Source organism: Hippoglossus stenolepis, chromosome 9 (genome assembly GCF_022539355.2).
Source record: "Hippoglossus stenolepis isolate QCI-W04-F060 chromosome 9, HSTE1.2, whole genome shotgun sequence".
NCBI classification, from domain to species: domain Eukaryota; kingdom Metazoa; phylum Chordata; class Actinopteri; order Pleuronectiformes; family Pleuronectidae; genus Hippoglossus; species Hippoglossus stenolepis.
Window position 1 is genome coordinate 98,872 of NC_061491.1, and position 22,184 is coordinate 121,055.

Below are 22,184 nucleotides of genomic sequence, written 5' to 3' on the forward strand. Positions count from 1 at the left end.
CTTGTAAAATGTATGATCTGTCCCCTAATAAAAGCTTTAAAAGCTTCCCACCTAGTACCTGCAGTTGTTTCAGACCTATTGATTGTGAAATATATCTCAATTTGAATCTCAAGTTAGAAGAGGAGTTCTGGATATTGCATCCATTTTTGCTGCATTCTCCATTTTGGTGGCTCTCTTTTCAGTCCTGGATCTATATGGCTTAAGTTATTTGGGGCATGATCTGAGATCAGGATACTACCATAAGTGCAATCCTTGATTTTAGACATCAGACTCGCAGAAACTAAAAAATAATCAATTCGGGAGTATGATTTATATGTACTAGAAAAACATGAATAAAATGAGACTTCAGGGTTTCTGTCTCTCCACACATCACTTAGATTTAACGATTTGATGAACTGGTGTATAGTATTCCTACTTTTAGAATGAGTCTTGTCTATATGTGATGATCTGTCTTTATGCGGGTCTAGTGTACAATTGAAATCACCTGCTATTATATATTGACCATTAAGGGATGGTAGAAGTGTAGAATAAATTGTTGAAGAAGTTGGGGTCATCATTATTTGGCTCGTAAATATTAACCAAATTATGAAACTCTGATAGAAGTGTCCCTTGAACTATTAAGTATCTACCTGCTTTGTCTGCAATTTCATTAGTAATATTTAAAGGAATAGACCTATGAATGAGGATCATGACCCCTCTTGCTTGAGTATTAAAGGGAGCTGAAAGTACCTTGCCCGGCCACCTCCTCCTTATCCTAATATCTTCTTGTGATGTAAAATGGGTCTCTTGAAGAAAAAAACGATTTGGGTATTTATACTCTTTAACCTGCCCATCACCTCCTTTATCTTTACCTTTATCTAAAACTTATCTAACCCACTAGGTATGTGAGTAAACATCACCAATTCTTGAATGAGATGAACTATTGGCCATTCACATTTTGTTAACTATAGTGCAAAAGTAAATAGGAAGGTCCCCAATCTCCAAGCCAGCCATTATTCACTCCGTGAGAGTACCTCCAAAGCATAACCTGTAGGCTATATCCCCGCCTTGGCGAAGTGACCCGGAACCGAAACAAATGCGCAATGCATTGTGGGATATGAAGTTTATCAACATTAACTCGAGACGTATCCCGTTAACAAAACAAGTTGTTTGTTTACATGTTACCTGTAACCTTAGCGTTGCGCAACGAACGTCAAATTATTTACTCTGTACTTGAATAAAGTTAGCATTTAGCTGCCGGCCCGTTAGCTCTCTTATATAATGTCAACTATACCAAAGGCCATCCTCCATTCCTGTCTGAACCAAACACAAGATATAAACAATTGGACATGTAGCTTAAAATAGTAGTATCTAGACCCATGAGGCACCGTATGTTTAACCAGAAGTACACTTACTTTTTGTCATCCACACCATACTTTGTGTCAAGGTTTACCGTGAACGTACAAAGTCAATCAGTCCCAATTTCTTCTTGAATTCTTCGGATAAAGTCCTCCGCTTCCGCTGGTTTATCGAAAGAGTGTGTTTTGTCCTTATGAGTCACCAGCAGTTTAGCAGGAATGAGCATGCCATGTCGTATCCCAAAGCTGCCTAGCCTCTGTCTGGAAGTGTTGAAACTCTTTTGTTGCTTGTGCTCTTCTTTTGGCAGGTCCTGGTAGAAGCGTACTGGTTTATCCTTGTAGAGAATTTGCTTTTGGGTTCTAGCTGCTCTTAGTACGACCATCTTATCTCTGTCACTCAGGAATCTCATTATTATTGCTCTTGGGGGTACGTTGGGTTCTCGGTTCTCACTTCTCAAGAAAGGCACATGCATCTCCCCCCTCTACCTTCTCCGGTAGACCAATTATCCTCAGGTTATTGCGCCTGGACCTCGCCTCTTGGTCTGTGGCTTTATCTTGCAGCTCTCTCTTGTCATCTTCAAGTTTTCAGACCTTAGCTTGGAGGGTAACCACCTCGTCCTCTGTGTTGGAAATGCGGACTTCTGCCTGTGTAATACACTCTGTACAAGCGCTTACCTCCTTTCTCACTCCGTCTATTGCAATCAGTAAACCATCAAATCTGTTTGAAGAATCATCCTTCAGCTCTTTGATTGCTTCAAGAATTGTTATGTTATTTATTTCTTCGCTATCAGCATGTCCATGTGTTTCCTCTAGCATGGCATTAGCATTAGCTTCCCCGTTATCTTTACTCATGCCAAAGTCCGATATCTTTGCTTGTAAACCTTTGCTGCGCTGTCTGCTCGTATTTGCTGCTGCGGACGCCATTGGGATGTTTTGCAAGATACGTTGCCCACTTTCCTGTGCTTGTAAATTATATTTCGAAGTTTCAAAAAGTATTTAACCAAAGTTTTTAGTGGAGGTTAGAACAACATTACCGGAAGTCAAGTGCCATATTCATTTTTTACTGCACATCTTACAGTCATATTTATTTATTTTAGTCATGTTTCAAATACTGCAATTTTGTACGCTTGTCTCTTTTGTATTTAGCCTTTTTCTTTGCTCTTTGTGAAATTGCCCTTGACATGCTGTTGTAATACAATAATTTCCCAGATTAGGATCAATAAAGTACATCTATGGCCGAGTAAGTGTTGAGGTTGTCCGTGTGTTGCAGGTCAACTTTTTTCTAAAGACCCAAGGTGATGCTGAACTCTGCCAAGGTTAGCTTTGAAAATAGAATCATTGGAAAAATCCCTGAAATCCAACCATGGTTTTCTTAGCAGATATGTATTTATATAGCACTTTTCTAGTCTTGATGACCACTCAAAGCTCTTTACAGTACAGTTTTACATTCACCCATTCACACACACATTCATACAGTGTATCTATTAGCAGCACTTTGTTGTTCTATGAGGGGCAATTCGGGGTTCAGCATCTTGCCCAAGGACACTTCGGCATGCAGATGGGGAAGACTGGGGATCGAACTGCCGACCTTCAGGTTGGAGGACGACCCCTCTACCCCTCAGCCACAGCCGCCCATGGCAGATCATGGCATGTCAAAGAGATGTATTTATTTGATATACGCATATTTGCTTATATATATGCGTATACATATAGATATTATATTCATATATTTGAATGTTTCCAGAATAACGAAACAGATTACCTGCCAGAATTTGTTTCCTATGTCTATAAGGAATTGTTGCCGCAGGAGGCAGGAGCCTCGAACCCATGGCTGGAGCTGGGACTACAGCTCCCATAATCCTGCGGGAGTGACGTCACCAGGAAGCACTGAAGCACGAGCTGGCGAGATGGCGTTATTATGTGTAGATTGAATTGTTGCATTCATAACATTAAGAACAGATTTCATTCGAGCAGAGGGGAAAGGATGGACGCTTCAGCGGATCCAGGTGTGTTTCTTCTGCCTTTAAAGGACAATATCTAGAGGTGAGGAAGAAGTTGGTGGAGCAGCGAGGCTTTGGAGGCCTTGCAAAGTTTTTCTCGAGTCAAGAAGTAGTTGAAGAATTCCTCGTAGTTCAGGCCTGATGAATGAACCTTGCAGGCACACAGCTCTACCAGGATGCGGTGCATGGGCCCCAGAGCTGAGAGGTTTGCTGGAGCTATGGTGTCTTGCTGAATGTCCGATTCACTCTCAGTGAATCTCGATGGACTGAGCTAAAGTTTTGGGATATAAAGCGGACTTCTTCCCCGGAGGACCTGGACTAATTCGGATTGAGAGAGACAAGCGACCCGCAGCTGAGACGCTAAAGCAACTGCCAGCAATACTGACGCAGCAGCGGGGCAAGCAAAAGGAGAGATAGGGAATTTTCTCTGCTTAAATAGACCGCCTAATAAGTGGGTAGGTGGGTGTGTATTATAGATGATTGTGGAGAGTGAGGTATGTCACGTGGTGTATGTCACATGATCGGAGCAGCGTGGCCTTGAGTTGGCTGCCTGGAGTAGTTCACAGGCGTTGCTCCATTAAGGGCAGGAAAATAATGTATCCCAAAAATAAATGGTAATAAGAGGACAAAGTGTTCGGAGCAATGAAATATTATTGACATCATACAACAAAATATGGGAAATTGATTCCTTGCCCAATCAATGGAAAGCGTCTATAGCAGAGAGTTACAGAGCAATAGCTCTGATACCTCACCTCGGGTAAAAAAAATGAAGAAAGGAAAAAATGATACATTAAAGGTTAATGTATTATTTAGAAACCAAGGAAGAATTAAAATGCTATGAGAGTGGGTTGAGGAGCCGGCTCTGTGTTAAGAACATGAAATTAGGAAAGCTCAGGTTAATAAAGAAAGTGTGGTAGCTGTATTCTTTGATGTTGAAAAGACATACAATATGTGCCAGAGAGCACCAGAATTGGAAGGTCCGCCACTGGCGCCCCGTTCTATTCACAGGTGAGAGCAGGTTCACACTGAGCACATGTGACAGGCATGAAAGAGTCTGGTGAGGCCCTGGTGAACGTTATGCTGCCTATAACATCATCCAGCATGACCAGTTTGGTGGTGGGTTAGTGATGGTCTGGGGAGGCATATCCTTTGAGGGTCGCACAGACCTCCATTTCATAGCCAACAGTACCCTGACTGAGTAAACAAAAACACTTTAGGAGTGTCATGAGTAAAGAGTGATGCATGACAGCGCGAACACCTCAATGCTGCTTGCAGCTTCAATTGTTCTTCTCATTATTGTATTGTTGTCACAGTTCTGCTTCATTCAGTATCATTCATTCCCCAGTTCATTTCTCCCTCACATCACCTTCTCCTGACCCACCTTATCAGCCCAACTTCATTCACCTGTGTGCACACCTGCTGCTCATCAGCCAATCAAGCCAGTATTTTATAACTAAATTGATTTAAATGTTCATATTTTGTAAAGAAATTGACACATCAGACCATTACTTCAGTAGTTGCTGTGATATTGTATTTTGCCCTGTTTTGCTTATCATCGGTTTAACACTATTAGAGCCTGGTGGCTATTTTTGCAAAATCATGACCAAGTTTTTAATTTTTTTTCAATTGCAATGTACAATTCACAATTTACTATCAGATGCAAATTATTCCTAGATATAATAAAATATTTATAAAATAATGAATTTGTTTAAAAAGGCTCAAAGACTTTATGGTTTGATGATGACTTTATTTAACACAATAAGGGGTAATAGAAATGGGAAGGTAAAATACGGTATAGAATGTAATCAGTTGAAAAAAAATTGTTAGTTGGGGAATCAAAAGGCAAACAAGTCTTGGACTGTTACCAAAGTAGTGGAACAAAAATACATGGCAGTTAACTTAGGTTACAATCCTTAAACATGACATATCTGCCTCATAAGTAAAAACCAACAATTGGTAATCAAACATAACTTAGGTTGTATATGTGTCCATTTTATTTATCATTTCATATTTGCGAATCAGTTACTCAAATGCACTCAAGAACCAGGGGGTGGCGTAGCTGACCTGGTTGTGCTGCTGCCCCAACATGCATGTCCTCCCCACTCTCTCTCTGCCCCCCTTTCACAGCTAGCTCTCTATCCTATCAAAAATAAAGGCCAGAAAATATGCTAAAAAAAACAAACCAAAAGAATCAAAACTTGTATACATACATGGAACAAACATTTATTTAGTCAAAATTGTAATATTATGATATGTAACTGAGAATATATGAAGAGTCTGTTTAAATTTAAATTCTAAATTTCTAAATTGTCATGGGATGTGTCTAGATATGATGGTCTCTGGTCATCCTTCATATTCAGTCAATAGACAGTGCAGTTAGCAGAGGAGCGTTGGGTACATTCAAAGTCACTGGTAACCTCTTTATAACCTCTGGCTTCAGTTAGACCACTTCCTGTTCAACAAAATATAGGAAAAACAGGTACGTTTACCGTCTGTCCAGAGATGAGCACAAGAACTGGCACAACTGAACAATAATGCACTAACCATGAAATCACGCTTATATACAGCAAACCATACGTTTGTAGCAAACATAAATAAGCAGATTATTTTAAAATGGTAACATGTTGTTGGACAAGACCAGGGGGGTATTCCATCAAAGTGGCTAAACGCTAATCCATGCTTACTTTGATAATTCTGGTTTAAGTGACAGATCCGTTCCATGATGCTTAAATTCCTGCTCAGTCACCATGGTAAATTATGCTTCAGAGCCAACTCCTCCGTGCCAGGATTATGGTCTAGCTATGATTAACTGTGTCTCAAAGAATTTCATTTTTCGGGAACTTATATCCTCTTTTCTAAAATCGATTATTCTGGGCTGCATGCACATGCCCAACACAAGGCTTATTATCAATCGTCAATCAATCAAATTATATTGGTATAGTCCATATTCACCAATCACAATTTGTCTCATAGGGCTTTAACAAGGTTTGACATCCTCTGCCCTTAACCCTCAACAAGGAAAACACAGAACTCTTATGAAGAGGAGAACAAAATACATTGGAATGTGTAGACCTACTTTCAAATAAATTAAACACAGAACTATGCTTTTTCGCTCATCTCCAGCTTGGTACTTTTCAGCAAATGCTCTGTGCTTGTTCTGGAAATGTCTTTCAACATTACATTTTTTTAAATGTAAAATCTAAGCCCACATACAGGGAATTGCAATAATCAAGACGGGAGGTTATGAATGCATGGACCACCCTCTCTAGGTCTTTTTGTGGGAGGTAGGCCTTTACCTGGGCTATTAGTCTTAGTTGAAAAAAGCTACCTCTGACTACTGAGGAAATTTGCTTTTCAAATTTAAAAGCCCTGTCAAAAAGAACACCAAGACTCTTTACAGTGGAGTGAGTATTAGGAGCCAGTGGCCCAAGAGTTCAGATTGTCTGAATATAATAACCTCAGTCTTATTGTTATTTAATTTGAGGAAGTTTGAATTCATCCATGATTTTATGACATTTAAGCAGTCAAGCAGGGGCTGCAGTGATGTCTTAGATTTATGTTTCAGGGGCAAGTATATTTGAATGTCATCTGCAAAGCAGTGACATGAGACATAATATTTTTCAAAAACTGATGCTAGGGGCAGCATATATAGGGAGAATAGGACAGGGCCTAGAACTGATCCTTGAGGTACCCCACATGTAAGTGAGGCCTTCCCAGAGGAGTAGTCACCCAGGTGGACAGAGAAACTCCTATCTGTTAAGTAAGACTGAAACCATCTGAGTGCTGTAACTTTAATCCCTACAGAGTTTTCCAAGCGTGATAGTAGGATTGCGTGATCTACAGTGTCGAAAGCGGCCATCAGGTCTAGGAGCACCAGGACAGCAGAGTCTTCTGAATCAACAGTTAAAATCAAATCGTTAAAAACTCTTAAAAGAGCTGTTTCTGTACTGTGATGTGGTTTAAACCCTGACTTGAACTTTCATATACATTATTGTTGATTAGAAATGTTTGCAACTGGGTGAGAACTACCTTCTCTAAGATTGTGGACAGGAAAGGCAGCTTAGAAAATGGGCCTGCAGTTAGAGAGAACAGAAGGATCAAGGTTTCTTTCTTTAACAAGGGCTGTACAACAGCATGTTTAAAGGCAGCTGGGACACTACCAGAGAGAAGACGGTGTTTATCAATGACAGAATACATGGGCCAACAGTGTCAAAGACTTCCTTAAGAAGACTAGCAGGGATGCTATCGGATGGGCAATTTGTGGGTCGCAGATGGTGAACCACCTCGGATAAGGAGGAGATTAATATGGGCTCAAATTACCAAAGACAGCTGGGCGCATGGGAGGGATAGGGGGTTCATGGTCAGTGGGCGTAGTTAAAGATGATCTAAGAACAGAATTTTTTTCAACAAAGAATTTAAGAAAGGAATCACAGAGGACAGGTGTAGGAAGAATAGGAGTACCTCCAGGGGTTTATGAGAGTATTACAAATATTAAAAAGAACCTGAGGCCTGTGATAGTTATTGGAGACCAAGTTAGATATAAACATAGTTTTTGCCGATTTTACCGCTTTCTCGTAGTCAGATAGACGGCTCTGTAAGATTTCATATGATACTCTGAGTTTGTCCTTTTTCCAAATTCTCTCTGCTTGCCGACATGCACGTCTGAGGGCGCAGGTAGAGTCATTTAGCCATGGCTCTGAAAGTGCTTTAGTGCGTTTCATCCTCAAAGGAACAACAGAGTCCAGAGTGCATGTGCAGGTTGAGTTAAAAAGAGAGATAAGCTCATCAGCACCGAGAACATCACTACAATCCAAGTTATAGAGCACAGTCTTTAAAAATAGCAGAGAAATGCAACAGTGTTTGACTATTCATTATATGGCGGCAGCGTGCAGGAGGAGAAGGTTAGACCACAGAGCAAGGGACAGTAATCGTAAAAAAAACACGCAGATGATCTGATATACATGTATCACAGATTTCATTGACATGAACGTGTAGGCCATAAGACAACACAAGGTCTAATGTGTGCCCCATTTCATGTGTGGGTCCAGACACGGACTGGGTGAGATTAAAGGATTTTGTCAAACTCTGCCTTATTAAAGGACACTTTTTGTTACACTTTTTTTCCTGCATTTTTGGATCCTCCTGCTTACTGCTTCCTTAAAAACCTGACATTTTGTCTCCAAAATTAATAAAAAAGGAAAAAAACTTGGTCACAAAAAAAAGCTCGGACTGACATCCTCACACGGTGCTAATTTAACCAGAAGTTAATCTGGCTGTAATCAATGTTGGGCAAATGGAAGAGAGTCTTGGCCCTGATATCTGTCTACACCGAAAGCTCCAAAATAATGGTAATTTCCCCTGGCGAGTAATTCGACTTTACACAATAGCAGATGGGCTTCGTGGTTGAACAATTATCATCTGGGCTAAGCTATTGCTGCAAACTTGAATGTGCAACTGCATGTTTGAGATAGTGTACATGTAGAGAACTGTGTAACTCCACCGTTTGAGTTTTGGTATCATAAGTCCTAAACCACCTGGGTGAATTGCTTGAATCTATCATTCTAGTGTGTTTTATAATCTCACTGGTAACTCCTCGTCCATTCTATAGACCCCAAGCAAACTAATTAGCAAAAATTCCAAATTGTTAGCAAAAGGCTGTGAGTGGTTTCATCAAAATGCTGTCATCTCATCTTACCTTCAATGAGGTTGTAGAGGTTGCAGTAGTTGGTGCCATGGTCTTTAATGGCATACCAGGTCTCAGAGATGGACATGGCCTAGAGACAAATTTGTAACCGTATTACATAAATGACAAGGTTGGACGAAATCAGATATGGACAGAGAGTAATGAGAATAAGGACAGTTACCAAAACACTTTACAGTAAGAGAAACTGACAAGAAATATTTGAGGACAATTTTACATAGTAGAGTGATGCATGACATAAAAACAAATGGCATGGTCTCTGGTATCACGTAGTGAACATTTTATATATGGTTTATTATAATATAGTCTTAAATTAATTTTATAATAAGGGATGTATTGAATTGAGTGAAGGTCGTAATACCATTTGTCTTACACTATAGCTATGTTTTGACCAAAAGTATCTGGAACATTTAGTCCCAGTAACTTTTTTAAGGAACTAAAAGATTACTGCATACTGTTGTCTGACAATGTTTGCTATCCGGTGGCTGAAATGCAGAGGACTATACAACAATTGCTATATTAATGTTTACCATGGGATTCATTCAATCATAGTCTGTATATAAAATGGATTTATTCTATGGCCGCTTCATTCACTCTACGGATGATTGTGAACACGCACAGACTGCTATTATGTGCACAGGAAGGAAAGTTCTGCCTGCCTGCTGAGAATGTGTTTGTTATAATGCTCACAGCGAAAGCGGTTTCTTCTGACGTTGTCCCAAATTCTGCTTTCCAGCTGAGGGCTGTAAAAACGTATTGTAAGTGTCAACCTCCTGTGATGTCAACCTATTGATTTGGAGCTGCTGTTTTGAAGCAGAGAGTTTTGAATATGTCCAGCGCCATCTGGACAGTTTGTATGAACATATATGTATGATTGCAGATATGAGGAGCTCATATTAAGGGCTAGAGGGCCAAGGGTGCCCACATCCAGCAGTTCAGGTCGTCCAAACACAATGACCTAAGTCTTGTTTTCATTTAGATTGAGGAAGTTTAAGCTAATCCATCATTTAATTTCATTTAGACAATCAAGCAGGGGCTGCTGTGAACTCTGAGTTTTTAAATTCAAAGGAAAGTAGTGACACCAGGGGCAGCATATATAAGGAGAATAGTATGGGGCCTAGAACAGAACCTTGAGGGACACCACATGTACTGTAGGTGGGGAAGTCTCACCCAGCTGTCAGGTCTAAGAGCAACAGGATGGCAGAGTCTTCTGAATCAACAGTTAAAATCTGATAATTAAAAACTCTTAAAAGAGCAGTTTCAGTGCTATGACGAGGTTTAAAACCAGACTGGGACTTTTCATATGCATTATTGTTAACAAGAAATGTTTGTAGCTGCGTGAGAACTACCTTCTCCAGGACTTTAGACAATAAAGGCAGTTTAGAAATGGGCCTGATGTTAGAAAGAACAGAGGTGTAGAGATTTTCCTTTTTTAACAAGGGCAGCGCAACAGCATTTTTAAAGGCAGCTGGGACACAACCAGAGAGGATTTTACAGCTCTCAGATAATCAAAGAGACGGCGCTGTAAGATTTCATGACACTCTGAGTTTGTCCTTTTTCCAACTACTTCTCTCCGCTTGCCGACATGCCCCTCTGAGAGCACGGGTAGAGTCGTCTAACCATGGCTCAGAAAGTGCTTTGGTGCGTTTCATCTAAAGACAGACACTATGACCTGCAAGTTGACTTCCACCTAATCTTCAAACAACAAAACCTCCATTTTGGAGATAGATATAGATATATGACTGGAACCGCAGATTATTTGGACGGAGCTGACCAAAGGGGTTGACTCTTAGTTGACTGTTACCCATAGTAAGCTAGTCCTCAGTGCTTCTCTTCCCGCTCATGCTTTGAGACTTCCTCAGCCTCTTTCCCTTCCTACACGAGAGGTACTAATTTTATTGAATGTCTGAAACAAAGTGAGAATAATGTTAGAAATTTCTGTGATTTGTTTAATATTGTTCATTAATTGATTTCAGGTAATTTGATAAAACTACTACACTGCTTCGACACACCTCTCCCCATTTTGCTCACAACTTTATCAATCAGTTTCGACCATGATAATGTATGATCCAGGACTATACCCAGAAGTGTTGTTTCTTGTACTTCACTACTTCCTGGCAGTTAGTGCCTGTTACAGGATGCGAAGTCCGCATTCGCCCGTGACACAAATTGACAGAAACCTACTCCTGGTAGCGCAGTGGGGGGGCTGGGGAGGGCCGCCGGGGAGTCGCGGAGGGAAGGTGTGATCTAATTAGCATATGAATCGCAGTGACACCGCTGGTTAGAACTTATCTCACTTCACCATTGGAAAAGTCATGATTGGCTGGTAGATCTGTTGCTATTGCTCACCCTGGTTCATTATATTACACATGTGGGTAAACCCCTCCCACACGATAATAATAGTAATAATAATTAATATATAGTTATTATTAGTAATAATTTATTTATTAATATTAATTATTAGTAAGCCTATACCAAAAGCACTGCAGTTACTGAAGACTATACATTTATTCATGTGATGCTTGATGTTATATGCTGAACATATTGTTGAGGGAAAAAAAACATTTACAAGCTACTTGTTGAGTCAAAGCTTTATATACATACAGCACAAATATTGTAAAAACACAACTGGCCTAGCCAGTGAAAAACTAATCAGGTGAAGCTTGAAATGTCTCTTTGCCGCTTCTGAGTCATAAGTTCTTGGTGGCACTCTGTCCGAATCTGCTCCAGTGTGTAGACATCTGTGGTGTGTAGCCGTAAGATTCAGTGTAGCTTCTAGTCTTATTTGAAGGTTGGCACACAGGTCGGTGCGCTCCTGGCTGTGGAAGGATGGTGCCGTGTCATCTGTCCCGCTTCAATCAGCTTTAAACCCAATCAGTACAATCAGCACAGTTCAATGACAATATACACCTATACATGTAACTGAAAAATGATCTAATGAATCTAATTTTACCCTCTTTCTTCTCTGTCGACTCCTGAACTTTTCAATGCTGCTACAAGAGCTGCAAGGTCCGGTTGGATGTACCGGAAGTTCCTTCATACTGGCTCATAGTACGTCTTACAGGCAGCTGGAAAACAACATGAGTAACATGAGTGTATTATTAATAAACGGAAATAGCCTCGCTACATCACCATTAGAAGATCCACAGTAAAAAAACACAATTTCTAAACAGTTACTTACATACAATGGCGTCATTTTCCACACTGCAAATCCGGACTTGCGGTGAGAGCTTCGGCCAAATGTGCAGTGACTGCCTCGTTGTGGGGGGAGCTCAGGCTGTGAAAACACCATGATGAAATGGATCAGATAAAGTAAACCTAGAGAATGTATTTTATACAGCACAGTGCGTCTCTTCTCTAATCTTACCCTCGCTCCGCTTCGTGGCGCCGGCCATTTGCCTCAGAGGTGTGAAGACGACAGTTTCCTATAAAATACAACAGGACAAAAAGTCACGTTTATGAAAAAACTTAACGAGAACAAACTCTTAAGTTTCAGCAGTTCGTACATATTTAAACATAAACTAGTTCTGCTCAAGCACTCGATGCTCTCTTCTTCTTTTAGCAACTTTCTCGCTAATCCCACAGTTGTTTACATGCTATTCAGATCTAAGAGTTACTTAGTTTAGCAGTTAGCAATGGCTTCTCTCTGTAATTTACCGTAATTTGGGGATTGTGCACCCGACTCCTCCACACTGGGCCCGCGGCTTTGCTTTCCAACGCAGTCATCCTCTCCTCCAGGGAAACAGTGTCGTGTTGACTGAAAACAGAGTCATTCATCGAACCACGCAAAACACGAGCCGGTAGTTTCTTGTTTGCGGGAGACAGATGCTTCATTAACGAGGCTGTGACTGGACGAACCCTCTAACGTGATGATGTTAACGATTGACGTGGCATCTTCAGGAATGGACAAAGTAACGAGCTGAGTGTGAAGTTTTCAAATTAAAACTTCACAAATGACCTTTTCACTTTTGAAGCAGCGGTTATAACAGTTTTTAAATTGTACTTTACATTTATATAGGATGAGTAGGTGACTGAGAACAAGTTTATTCTTTCTGGTGTTAAGTTAATGTAATTACATGATTCTTGCTGTTCTGGGTTTGTACCCTCATAGTTGAATTGCACTTATTGTAAGAGTGTTTTAATGGAATACTGGGAAAGTTTAATAACAACAATAGGACAATTGAAGTCCAAATTATTGGAGTCAACAGCTTAGTATGCCATGGACATGTGAATATGGTGCTGAGTTTTTCCAGTAATTTGGGAGGACAAATGTTTGGCAGGACAAATGTTTGGGACTTTGATGATTGTGGACAGCTGATATGCTTTATCAGCTCACCTTGAGGATGACAATTGCTCATGTTACTCTGTTGGCGTTGGTATATTGTTCCACCTTCTAGTCTCTTTGATGCATCAAGTCTATATTATATCCTTCTGCATAAGACATCAGCTGCTGCCTGAGTTCTTTCTCCAGCTTCCAGAAAACTATCATGACAAATTGGCGTCACAAACAGGATCTCAATACATCAAAGATACGGTAAATTGCTAATTTAATTTTGCCTGACCGTGTCAGAGCATGACAAGATCAAAAAGAAAACATGCCAAATTTCTGCTATTTGACAAAAAAAAGTCAAATAGCTCTGGTGGCAGCCTGTGTTCGTCGGGAACAGTAGAGAAAGACTGTTGTGTGTTTACTGAACCCCACAGCCCTCAAAAGGAGGGAATCATTTTCTGGGGTGATTTCGAGGTTCAGCCAGCACAAGCAAGAGCAGCCACCTGTCTACACTAAATCCTTTAAAAGTTTGCCCCAGAAAGTTAAAAAAAGTTATGACTGATAAAAATCAGAGGAGATTAAAGAAGCTAGAGCAGATGAAGTATATGCACCCAGATTTAAAAAATTGCCACAAATATCAGTGATAAAATATTCCTGATAAATGCTGATGAATTAATGTACAAAAGTTTCAAAAGAAAACATGATGATGATAAAATTAGCAATGATTTTTACTAGGGTTGATCCGAATACTCACTTACGAGTATGAGTACCATCTGAGTAAAATGTGTCAATATCCGTACTCGTGATGAATGAAAAAGCTGCAGCGCCAGCAGTGCCACACAACACAATCTTGTTGTTGTCACAGCCACTCTGTCCACAGGGATACTAACGTGTAACGTTGGTATCTATGATCATATATTCTCAGTGTCCACTGACCGAGTCAGAGTGCACACAGGCCGAGTCGCGTCTGGCCCCGCAGGACAGAGAGCCTGGCGGTGTGCACAAGCTCCACTAGTCTAGTCAGAGTGCACCCACCCCGGCCAGACGCACACGGAGCGAGCGCTCCTCTCTCTCTCTCACTCACACACACACACACCCACACCACATAATTGTGTTTTACTTTGTGTAGAAATAAAAAATACAGCTTTTCTTTCTGAAGCTCAATTCTAAGGTCGTTCTGTAAATATTTTCCTAATAAACAATAAATATAGCAACTTCTGATCAACCCATATCCATGTCAGGCATAAAAATACCAACATCTGGTTTAAATCCCGCCCCTTCCGAGCACGGTTACGGATAATTTAGTTGGTTGAACAGATACAGATACAGATAATGGTGTACTCGCTCATCCCTAATTTGTACAAATTAATACAAGATTAATGTGCTAAATGTGTGCTAAATAGGAAGTAAAGCATGAATGTGTATGTACTGACATTCCTGTATGTGAGTGAGTGTTCTTATGAGGAAATTAATACTGATAGCTGAAGTGATAACTTTTTCTCTGAGATAGAGCTTAGTCTCCTGACCAAGTGAACACAATCAATTTCAGATACATTAGATAATTTGTGTTATGCTTGAGGGAATGAATGAAATGTGCTATGAAGTGTTGAATTAAGTATTTAAATCCGTTATATTCAACAAAAAATAAGACTAAGTGAAAGTATATCCATTGTGTGAAATCTTGATCTTGATCTTAACAGCATTAGTGCTGTAAAATAAAGTAAGTAGAATGCAAATAAAATAATGAAAATGGAAAAACTGAAGAGCAACTACCACTACCACTCAGATAATGAAATTAAGTTTCATTGTATCAAAACACTATACTGCAAAAAAGATGAAGGAGAGCAGGGAGATAGAGACAGTATCTATACTCTCCTCTTCTATTTGCGACATATGATGAAAATAGAGAATAATAATCACTACTGTTCAAAATCAGCAAAATGTAAAACACACATGACACATTTTAAATAAATAAATCAAATTTATGTGAGGTAAAGCAGATGAACGAGCACTTGCTGGAGCTTGCTGTGCCTCATGTTCTATTGCAGGGCTATTCAACTTCAGTAGCAAGTGGGCCAAATAAGAAAATCAAGGGGGGTGTGAGGGCCGCAAAGATTGATCAATTACTGGCTAAAAATGAATAACAGTAATGTATATTTCCACAGGTAATCAACCAGTCACACACGTATCTCTTTTCTTTCACTTTATATAATTAGTTACAGACTGTCATTCCATTCAATAACACAGGAGGGCTATCAAGCTTTGATACAGAAGTACAAAAGTTCTATGAAAAAAATTAGGTTTTTCTGACATGTCCATATTCACAAATGTAGAAAACAATTTGAATATAGTAAAATAGTATTCAGAGTAACAGTAAGGTGACCTGTTTATATCTTTGACAGCACATAACACAAGAATGTAGTAAAACAGCAAACATCAGATAAACAATAAATGAGCCTGTTCAGGAAACTATCAAAAACCATTCCAAGCACATATTAGGTAGTTACAGCAGGTCCATATCCCAAAATGCAAAATGTAATATGAACATAGTGAAACAATATCCATCACACTAACAGTAAGTAAGCCTTTAACAACATTTCCAAGCAGAAATAAGGGGCTTCGCAGGTTCATATCCATGAACACAAACAGCCAGATGAATCTGGTAAAACAGCATCCACAAGATGAACAAAAAATTTGCCGACTCATGATACTATCATAAACAAGCCAAAATAAGGTGCGTATAGCAGGTTCATGTCCATATTTGTTAAAGGTAAAAACTAAAACCCTTGACAAACTAAAAGGGAGCCTTCTGAATCAATAAACAGATTTGTAGTCTGTGCATTTTCAGTTTGATAGCATCACATGCCTCAGTCAGGGTATTTACTACTAAAACTGCATATGCGGGGGTATGGCTGCCAGCCTGGCCACCAGCCCTTGCACTCTACCGAACAAAGCTGGAGCTCCATTCGTAGCCAACAAGCAGACTTTTTGGCTGGGATATAAAATGGATAGTTTACAATCTGCAGTCACACACAGTTTGATAATGTTGGCATTCCTATCCACAGAGAACCATACTTATGAATTGGAAACCGAGAAAACCTAATTGTTTCTGTTTATTTAAAATAAATAAAGGACTTCATAGCTGATAATCATGGGATGTGCATCCTCAGCACTGCAGGAGCATTACTGAGACAATAATTTACAAGAGCCATGGAGCCATTAAAAGAAAATAAACAATTGACATTTAGGTTAAGGCTTTAGATCAGGGGTATTCAACTAAAATTTAAAGAGGTCCAGTTAGAGAAAATTTCTTGAAGCAAAGGTCCGGAAGATCATAATGTCTAACTATTTAGTATGATATATATTTAAGTAGCCTAGTAGTTGTATCAACATCTGCATGTACTAAATACCTGACTGTCAAATCAAATGAATTCAGTACAATTCAAAAACTTTTTGACAATATTTATTGTCACGTAACATAGAACTGAACATATATGTATGATTGCAGATATGTATATTGTTCTCTCATTAACTAAATAAAAGTAGGGCTGCATTTCAAAATAAGAGAAAATAAATAAAATGTGAAAATTGTGCATGTTCAAATAAAGGGCTTAACTTCAGAAAAATACAATAAAGGGAGCAAAAGCTTGAATTTCCCTTTTTCTGTTTCACATCTTGACTCAAAAGTCTCAACCAATTTTACAGATAATAAATCTCAACACATCTTAACAATTGAACAGTTTTAGAATCACATTCTTCCCCTCTTATATCCCACTCCCCCACTTTTCGTCTGTTTCTCTCCCTTTCTCCGTCTCACTCCTGTTTCTCAACTTTCTCCGTCTCACTCCTGTTTCTCAACTTTCTCCGTCTCACTCCTGTTTCTCAACTTTCTCCGGCACAGTCATCTGTTTCTCTCCCTTTCTCCGTCTCACTCCTGTTTCTCAACTTTCTCCCTCTCACTCCTGTTTCTCTCCCTTTCTCCGTCTCACTCCTGTTTCTCAACTTTCTCCGGCACAGTCATCTGTTTCTCTCCCTTTCTCCGTCTCACTCCTCTGTATCTCTCCCTTTGTTTTCTCTACCTGTATCTCTATCTTTCTTTTTCTTTCTACCGTCTTTTCATGTGTAACTTGCCTCTAACTCTCTCATCTGTCTGCACTGTAGAGTCGCAATGTTTACCGCCTGGAATGCACAAACTTGATTGGCTGAGTAGTATCACATGGGATGGCTTAACTTGCATGCAATTGGTCTGTGCGTTTCCTCATCCGCTAAACCACTACCGTAAAGACTACAAAAGCTGCGCCGGTTACAAATAGAAGCGCCCCGTCAGGTTTTAAATCATAACCTTCTGTTTTGGCTGTAGGTCCGGGTCCGTATGGGACGGCTTCTGGGTCCGGACTCGGACCGCGGTCCGCCTGTTAGTGACCTATGCTTTAGATTATGAATAGAATACATATAAACCCTGTTGGTAGAGCAATGAGCACCGTTATGAAAGACTGATTGATGCAGTGTACCCCAAGCAAGGAACTATACTTTATTTTACTGTATATAATTTGTCTTAAACCTCTCGCGTACTGTCTGGTGTTGTAGTCTTGATGTTGGTACATATAAATAAATGAAATTAATCACAATACAAATAAATAAATAAAATCTCTGCCCATAGAGAGGAAGTTTAGACCATAGCCTTCACCAAAACAAAATAAAGAAATTAAAAAGAAATTTAAAAATTTAAAAAAAGATTATTCCTTTCTTTCGGTCTCATTGTCTAGCCCTGCAGCTATGAACATTCAGAAAATATATAAATATTTCTATAATATAGACTAGATCAGTCCGTATTGTAACTGCTCCTAATCAGACTGACGTTTACCGTGAATAAAACCCTAACCCATTCCATTCGTGGTTCTTTTCTCCCACTCGACCCCTCTCCTTCCAAGAACCGCATTGTAAGAACTATCCACCTAAAAATCTCACCCCTCTAAATCCAGCATTCTCTTTTTTATATCATCCTTAAAGTATCATTTTCATATACATTTTCTTTTTAAACATTATATTTACAAGAAATAAATAAGAATTTGTTTAAATAAATTAATAAATACTTCAATTCCTCGAAGTGTTTCGTTGTTTTATTCCTTTCCAATGCCGTGAGTTGTCGGGAAAGGCATGATATTACAGATGCCTTCTGAGTCATGTCACTTTCCCCTGAAAATGATGCTATTTTGATATTGTGGTGGAAATTGGTCAACAAACGAGGTTCGGAGACATGTTGTCTTTGTAAGTTTATTTGTAAAAGCCTTCTGCAGAAAGGATCACACAGGCAAGGTGTTGGTGGCAAGTGAGAGGAAATGTGTTACCTCCTGACCCCAAAAACACGCAGGGGGGTGTGAATGTATTGTTCTGTGTCTGGAACATATCGTCTGTAAAGGTGTGACCTTTAGGCTGCATCCTAAATGTGTTGGAGAGGAAATAGTATCATGTATGGTGAGGGTGTTTTGTCAGTCAGCTGAGGTCTTCGAACAAAGGACAAACCCAGTTAAACCAGTAGAGTAGAGCAAAACGTCACTATAGAATTCAGGTGATCTCAGGATCAACTTCTGCAAGACATGAATAGACAATGGGCTCACATGCTGGACAGTGGGTACACCATAAAGTTTATGTTGAGCTGTACCCTAGATTGAAATGTCTGAAATTCGTTGCGGCTGTTGTCACTACAAGAGATTATTTAAAGATATTCCCAGTTTTCTTATCCAGCCCCTTCTTTTGGTTTTGGGGGATTTTTCATTTATGACTGGCCAACCAAACCCGATGGTCTTTACCCCATGGTCATCATCTGATTCCTACAGAGCAGTAAATAGATCAAGAACAAATTACTTTGTCATGCGTCAATGCTGCTACAATAGAAATAATCTATAAAGCCTCAATGATTACAGTCTTACCCAACATTTAGCTTGGCTTTCTATATCTGTATTGCTAAGTTGTTGTCAAGGTGAGTCACAGTAGATATGATGATGGAAGCAGTCTTGCCAGAAATCTGCCAAGGACATTCTCATTTAATCCTCTACATGACTTTACCCTCTCTAATCTTAGAAGAACACATGTACACGACAAGTCTGATAGATCTTGTCGAGACTTCTGAATTATCATTGCTAAGAATAATACTGCTTTCTGTTCTTTCTCCTCTTTGATGAAACACTTGCATCGCTCTCCTACCCATCTGGCGACACCCTTGCTCAACAACAATGGTTGAAAACGCATGACGAGATCTCCTCAAAGCTTCGCAATCCCTGCCAGAGCTGAGACCTAACTCCTGAATGCTATTCCCCGCACTCCCTAAGATGTGGCACAGCTACGACTGCAGCTCTCCATCGTCTATGCTAATCATGCTATTCCAGACACCACAAGAAGGAATATTGACTCTCAAACATCATCAGTTGCTGCACCCTTGATGTTTTAATATATACTCTCCGCTGCCTAATTCCATTGTTGCATGCCAGATCTCGGAGACCACCGCGTCTATGCGGCTGGGGCAGTCGCAGGCATTCTTCGGCGCGCCTTCGTCCACCCAAGTGCAGACGCTTTTGTGAAACCCATCTTCTGGTACGGGTCTTCCTTCCCACCTCCTCACACTTCCACTCCTTTCACCCGGGAGGGGCGCCTCCCGTCGGGCCCCGCATGAGCCAGGCACGGCTGCTGGTGGACAAACTCCTCTCTCCACGCAGGCCCCGGCGCAGGGGATGAGCGTCGTGTGAGGGCTGAGTGTGGTCGAGGGGGCTCCGTTGCCAGGTGTGACGACACAAGGCGAACGAAGCCAAGAGATTCGCTGCACCGTTGTCATGGCATACTGTATATCGCGCTCCTGTCCGTCCTGGGAGAGGGATCCCTCACATGTGGCTCTCTCTGAGGTTTCTACGCTTTTTCCCCTGTTAATGGGTATTTTTTGGGTAGTTTTTCCTTACTCTTGTTGAGGGTTAAGGACAGAGGATGTCGCTCTCATTAAGCCCTATGAAACGAATCTTGTTTTGTGAATATGGGCTATACAAGCAAAACATTTGCTTGAATAATATGTATGTGCTTTGCAGCGTGATTATATTGTTGAATATATGGGGTGTTTTACATACCTTAAAGAGAAATAAAAATGTTTATGAATTATATACACATAATCAAACAAAAGTTTGAAGTTGGAATTTCAGAGAAATGTATGTTTTCCATTTTTTTCCCAAATTTCTTCAAATTTAACTTTCAGGAGCCTCAAAGAGAAAGTGATTCTTTACATTATGAAAATGTCATAAATTAAATCATACCAATCCTCTATGGATGGGGTGACAGGTTAAAGCCATTTCTTTGTTATTGCTTTTCTAGCAGCTACACTAAGAATCCCGAATAAATATTTTGTTTTACTATTGGTAGGCGTTGAATGTAGAAAACCAAAAAGAAGTTCATCCTAATTAAACGTAATGTTTGTCCCGAATACATTCACTAATTCTTTATAAATCTTACACCAAAAACTATGTTCCTTTGGACAGGCCCAAAATAGATGGTAGTGGTTTGCTTCCGGGACCCACAATTTCTCCAGCAGCTGTGGGTGACTGTATGGCAAGACTTCTGAACAGGTGTAATAAAAAACCTACAAATGCTCTTCCAGCCGAAAACTCTCCAAGAAGTTGAGCATCATATCCTCCGTTAAATTCGCAGGACTTAGTCCAGACCTCCTCTAGGATACAACTGTTAGTTTCCCGCTCGCATTTTTGTTTTATGTAGAAGGTGCTAGCCATTTTAACCTCTTGGAGTCCCCTATAAAGTCTTGAAAGTACTTTATCCAGGTCCATCCTGTAGGCACTAAGAAAAAACTTTTTATAGACTTTTTTCAAATGCCTTTTGACTCTCTACCATATAACTGTTTATGTGGTGACTTATCTGAAGGAATCTAAAGAAATCACTTATTTAACCCATGTAGTGTTTTCAATGTGTGAAAACCATTCATTGTACCGTGGTTAAAAAAAGTACAGTACGGAGAGATTTCCTGTTTAATCCATCTCTTATAGCTTGCATCAAGTTTGTTTGGCGTGAAGTCGAGGCCATGAGAGCACCATCTCAGAATCTTTATCTCCTCAAACTAGCCCCTCTTAGTAATATTATTTAACCATATTTTCAGGGATAAATTAATCCACCTATTACCCATTTCCATTAGGTCTTTTATTAGTCTAACCCCTAACTGTGCCTGGATTGGAACTGCTCCCGACATGCTCTCCTCAATTTCCTTCCATCTGGCTTGGTAATCGAAATTGAACCAGTAATATCAAATTCTCAATTGGGCGGAAATATAGTAGTCTTTTAGACATTGGAGAGCATGTCCTCCCTTGTTCTTTGCCAATTGAAGGGTTTGAAATCGTATCCTTGGTTTTTTACCTTGCCAAATGTATCGCAATATTAATTTATCCCATTCATTGAATTGTTTATCACTTATTTCCTTTGGAAGAGTCTGAAACAAATATAATACCCGAGCAGTGGTGTATAAAGTACTTGAAAGCCATACTTGAGTAAAAGTACAGATATCGTAACTGAAAGTGACTCCAGTAAAAGTTAAAGTCACCCGTAAGAAAATGACTTGAGTCAAAGTCTTAAAGTAGCTCATATTAAATGTACTTAAGTATCAAAAGTATCTGGTGTTGAAATGTACTTAAGTATCAAAAGTAAAAGTACAAGTACCAAAATTATAAATGCAAAGTGCTTTTTATAGTAGGCCTATACAGACACAAAACAAACAAAAATTGTTCTCTTCAGGTTTTATTTCAACTGACTGAAAAATTATAACAAAAATATACATATACTGTATAATTTTACCAATTTTGAACCCCAGATGCTGAGGTTCAAATAGTATTGGA

At 39.7% G+C, this 22,184-nt stretch overlaps 1 protein-coding gene and 1 long non-coding RNA gene across 4 annotated transcripts in view; one reads left to right on the forward strand and one right to left on the reverse strand.

Moving 5' to 3' along the window:
• The window catches only part of zfr (zinc finger RNA binding protein), a 1,162,720-nt gene that overhangs the window by 82,650 nt on the left and 1,057,886 nt on the right, over positions 1-22,184 (forward strand). The window lies entirely within an intron of this gene.
• LOC124852399 overlaps positions 5,083-22,184 on the reverse strand; it is a 51,426-nt gene continuing 34,324 nt past the window's right edge. For both annotated transcript variants that reach the window (XR_007032956.1, XR_007032955.1), the window contains exons 3-4: positions 9,033-9,111; positions 5,083-5,789 (exon numbers count right to left, since the gene is read on the reverse strand). This is a non-coding gene — a long non-coding RNA (uncharacterized LOC124852399). The remainder of the gene's footprint in view (positions 5,790-9,032; positions 9,112-22,184) is intronic.